The sequence below is a fragment of the Hippopotamus amphibius genome, chromosome 9, assembly GCF_030028045.1.
Source record: "Hippopotamus amphibius kiboko isolate mHipAmp2 chromosome 9, mHipAmp2.hap2, whole genome shotgun sequence".
Lineage (NCBI taxonomy): Eukaryota > Metazoa > Chordata > Mammalia > Artiodactyla > Hippopotamidae > Hippopotamus > Hippopotamus amphibius.
Genome location: NC_080194.1, coordinates 18900894 through 18906129, shown reverse-complemented (window position 1 = coordinate 18906129; position 5236 = coordinate 18900894).

Here is a 5236-nt window from a genome sequence, read left to right as displayed (position 1 = left end):
ATATTTTGTAGATAATTTCTCAAAAATGAATGAAGTAAACATCAAAATTAGTGAGATGCAATGAAAGCAATGCTTAGAAAAAAATGCATAGCTTTGAATAAATATATAAGAAAAGAGAAAGCTCTAAAATCCATAATCTATGTGTCCACCTCAGGAAACTAGAAAAAGAAAATCAAATTAAATCCAAAGAAAGCAAAAGAAAAGAACAAGAATTAGATCAGGAATCAATGAAATCGAAAACAGGAAACAAAAAGAGAACATAAATGAAACCAAAAGCCCATTCTCTGAAAAGATCAATAGAACCAATAAGCTTCTAGTCAGAGTGACTAAGACAAAGAGAAAGAGGACACAAATTATTAAAACCAGAAATGAAAGAGGGGACATTACTACAGATCCCATGGACATTAACAGGATAATACAATTTATAAAAAACTCTATGACCACAAATATGATAACCTGAATGAAATGAACCAATTTTTTCAAAGACACAATTTTCTGGAACTCACATAAGAAGAAATAGATAATCTGAGTAAGCCTGTATCTATTAAAGAAATTGAATCAATAATTAAATAATCTTCCAAAACAAAAAACACCAAACCCAGATGGGTCACTGGCAAATTCTATCACACACTTAAGGAAGAAATTATACCAAATCTCTACAATTTCATTCAGAGGATAAAAGCAGAGGGAATACTGCCTAACTCATTCCATGAGACCAGCATTACCTTAATAGCAAGACCAGACAAAAACATCACAGAAAAATAATACAGACCAGTATCTCTCATGAACACGGATTTGAAAGTTTTCAACAAAATATTAGATCACTGTTTGCCAGGAGAAGGGATGAAGGGGCAGAGCACAGAGGATTTCTAGGACAGTAAAGTGCTCTGTCTGATACCATTATGATGGATACTGGTCAACATGCATTTATCCAAACCCACAGAATGTTCAACACCAAAAGTGAACCATAATGTAAACTATGGACTTTGGGTAATTACAATATGTCAATGTAGTTTCATTCATTGTAACAAGTGTACCACTCTGGTGGGGGATGTTAGTGATGGGAAGATGTGTGTATGTGTGGTGGGGAGTGTATGGGAAATCTCTGCACCTTTCCCTCAATTTTACTGTGATCCTAAAACTGATCTAAGAAAAAGTCTTAACAAAAAAAATTGAAGACTGTTACTGCAAGACAAATGGACAGTATTTATTGTCATAAATTTAAGCTTTTAAGCAAAAACTAGGAGTTTGAAAAACTTATAAATGTCACTGTGAGCCTAATAGTTTCCTAACAAAGATTTTTTTTCATGAGATTAATGATGATATTAACAAATGAAATTATTTGATATCCTGTCATGACCCATGTCGGTATTTGAGAGAGAGGCATAAACCAGTTAACCAAATTTATTTAGATGATCGATGCATGATATTAGAAAAACATTCAGAGGTGTTTGTACTCTCAAAGTACAAGACCAATGTAACAGATGATTAGAAGTCCATTAATACAGTTTCAGATTTCATTTTGCAACCAACCTTAAGGAACTACCGCTTGTCAACTTTGGGTAAAATATCAAAGACTGCGTGCAATATTTTTTTCATGTTCTTCAACCAAAATTGCATATCACAACAAACTGAATGCAGAAGCTCATGTGACAATGTAGCTCTCCTTTAGTAAGACAGATATCAAAGAGATTTACAAAAATATGAAACAATGCCACTTATGGCACTAATTGTCTTTGTGTGTTTTGTAAGACAGTATTTTTTTTATTAAAAACATGTTATTTATGTTAACATGCAATGAATTTCACTGCTCTTTAAATGACTTTGATAAACATATTGTTAAAATTTATCCAGTTCTAGTTTTTAATACAGTAAATATAAATATTACTCACACAAATAAAAGCTTTTGGGATCCTCAGCAGCTTTCAAGAGTGTAAAGGGATCCCAAGACCAAAAATTCTGAGAACCATGACACTGTCTATTCTAATTCTCAAAAATAAAACAGATGTGTTTGCAATTTTTCTCTCAGGTAACCTGTCTCTCAGAGTATAGGGAGAAACTAACAAATAAATAAACAAAATACTTGTATTTGAAGAAAATGTTTTGTACTAACTAAACCCAGGATTGTCATGATAATAACCAAAGGGAGAACAGGAAGGGTGTAACTTTCACTGGACTGGCCAGGGAAGGCTTCTTTGGAAAAGTGACAGTTAAGCTGAGATGTGAAGAATGAGAAGTCGTCAGTAGTGCAACAAGCTGAGCTAAGAGAACAGTGATTTGGGTGTAGGGGATAGTGATGCAAAGACCCCGAGGCAGTAAAAAGTTTGGACTCGATTCCAGAATTGTATCATTCCCAAGCCTATGCTTCACTTTCCTTCTCATAAACCACAATCGATCTCTCTTAGGCCAGCTATTCTCTGGCCCTTGGAACCATCCATCTGGAAAATGGAGTGGAGATTGTTTTGATTCTTCCTAAACGATGGCTTCATATTCAGTTAGCTGGCAGGTTAATCAGAAGCTTGCAAACAGCCGCCATGGCTCTAAGGAGCAGCACTCAAGAGCTCAGCTTGTCAACCGTGCCAGGAAACTGCTGTTGCAAGAAGAAGTAGGAAAAGGATGGAATTTAATTTTACAGGGAGAAGACTTAAATGGGACCTATAAATTATGTAGCTATTTTTCTATACCTTGGCCCCAGTCTGGAATTTTTCAAAATAGATGATTTGAGCCAAGTTCACTGTGGTTGCAAATATTACATTGTGTGCTGTGGTCTCTGAAGCGTGTGTCTTGCTGACCAGGCATTTTGAAAAACTGCTGTAACCTCCTAAAGACAGTGGTGGTTCCCAGGGAAAGTGTCTCTCATTTCCCCCTCCCCAAGATGCTCATGGAAGGATCAGAGGCAAAAAGCTAAATGACATCTGTGGAGTAAGTGAGGGAACCTATAAGCATTATGTCACTAAATAATGTGATTTCCTTATATTTCTAAAAGTCAGAAAGTAATATATCACCTCTGCTTCTGAAGTAAGGCTTTGTAAAGCAGGAACTGGGCAAACATGAAAGGAACACATGAGTCAGTATCGCAGTGCAGATGTCCATGTCTAAGCACTAGATACAGATGCAGGGGGAGTGGGAGAGCACAAAACAGAAGGCACAGGCTGGTGACACAAAAACGGCTGGGTGACTAGGACAATTCAGGCAAATCACATCTCTGATACAGCCTGACAATCAAAAGAGTTCATGGCTGCTTGTTGTGTAGGGGGAATCACATGTACTTTCTCCCTATTTTAGATGATGAGACAATTGATCTCAGGCTTCCCTTCTATTCTTCTCTGGTATATTTTCCTTCATAAAAAGGTATTTATTCTCAGTTTCAGTTATTACCCCTATACCAGTGACTCAAATATTTATCTCCAATCTTGACCCTCTGAAATTACCATCCTTGATGTTTATCTCCTGGGTATTTCAACACATCGCCACATATCCAAAATTAAACCATAGATCCAAAGTCAGTGACAGCAGCCTGCCCTCAATGTAGATGTCATCTATCCATCCGTTTTTGCACGTGGCTGTTTTTATTTTCTGGTTTAGGGGGGTCAAAATCTGGAAGTTATTGATGGATTGTATACATTTTCCTCACACCCAACCTGCCAATATTGCATTGTAAATAACTCGTGGGGTTGACATTTAAGCCTTGAGCCAGGAGAGACTAGAGCTCGTGAACTTAAATCCAGGTGTCCTAGTATGATCCCAAGGAAGTCACCTTGAATGCAGCTGGGCTTGATTCTCTCTTCCAGGACACCAAGAAAGCAACTCTAAGATGAAATTCCTTACAGTGAAAATCACCTTAAAGGAAACACCTTCAAGGGGAGATTCATGAATTTCAATTTGCTAAACTCCCTGAATTGGATTTGGAATTTTTATTTTTTCCTGAGGAATTAGCTATGTCAGGTATTCCTTTAAAATGCCTTTCATTCTCCTACTCTTCCCTACCTGCAGTCCCTACCACCAGTAGGGTCTAAATTTATATCATCTCACACGTTTTATTCATATAGCCCTAGCTGTTCTCTCTGCTTAGTCTTTACCCATTGCAAGTCATCCTGTAAACATGACTGCCTATGGCTATCTATTTCTCAGAAATCTACAAAGTCTCCCTTCTTTTACTGCCTCAGTTCCTCTTGCATGTATTGAGTAACTGTTAGTTGAGGCAACTCTGGTTTTAATTATTTCCCAAAATGCATCCTTCAACGTAAGCAGCCTAGGAATCTTATAGTATGGACATAATTATCCCTGCTGCTCTTTAACCAATCTTTTTCTCCTGCAGAGAATATCTTCCTCATTTATCCCCTCGCTGCTTTGTATCTTCTCTCATTTCTTTCTATTTTTATGAAGCATCAAGGATCATTATGAAAAGAATCAGTCTTATGGAGGGGGCAGATACAGCCCCTAACCTAAAGATGAATAGCCATTTATGGGGTAGAGAGATTCGTTTTAGTAGTAACTGAGCTACTCATACTATCTACAGAGTCAATGTTTTTCTCCAGAAACTTGTGTCAGATTCTTGAGCAGAAGCAGTGGTTAAAAATGAAAGTAATTCTGCTAAAATTTCGATTGAGATCTTGAATGTGATGCTTTAGAGTCTCTAACAAAGAACAAGGGAGAATAAAGAAGAAACTTAAGAAAAAATGACAGGAAAATGGTGAGGGCACACAGTGAGGAGCATGAAGGTGACAGGCTCCCATCAGGAAAGGAGGAGAAGCCAAGAAAACAGCAGACGTGATAAGCAGACATGTCATGGCTCAGAATGCAAGTGTGAAGCGAAAACGGCTGGTACCTTGCCATGGCATGGAAAATGCTCCCTTCCCTGCATTCAGGGCACTTGCCTGAGGAGATGGCAAACATTCTAATGTTAGCTAAAAAGAATGAATTCACAAGCAGTGGAGTTACTCTCTGGGGACCCCATAAATTAGCTGGGAAGGAGCAAACTTCGAAGAGCACTACAGTTTCCAGGATTCTCATAATTGTGTTAGTGAGACTAGAATTAGAGAAATACAGTGTTGCTACTGGGTTTGTGAAAGGATTTAACCCATAAGATAATGAGGCGCAGGAAACAGGAGGAAAGGTGAGTTTTCTATAGGGTGACTACCTGTTTCAGTTGACAGGAGTAGCCCTAGTGTGTATGCACCTCCCATAACTCAATAAAGTGCCCTAGTATGGAGGAAACATTATAGTTTTTCACTCA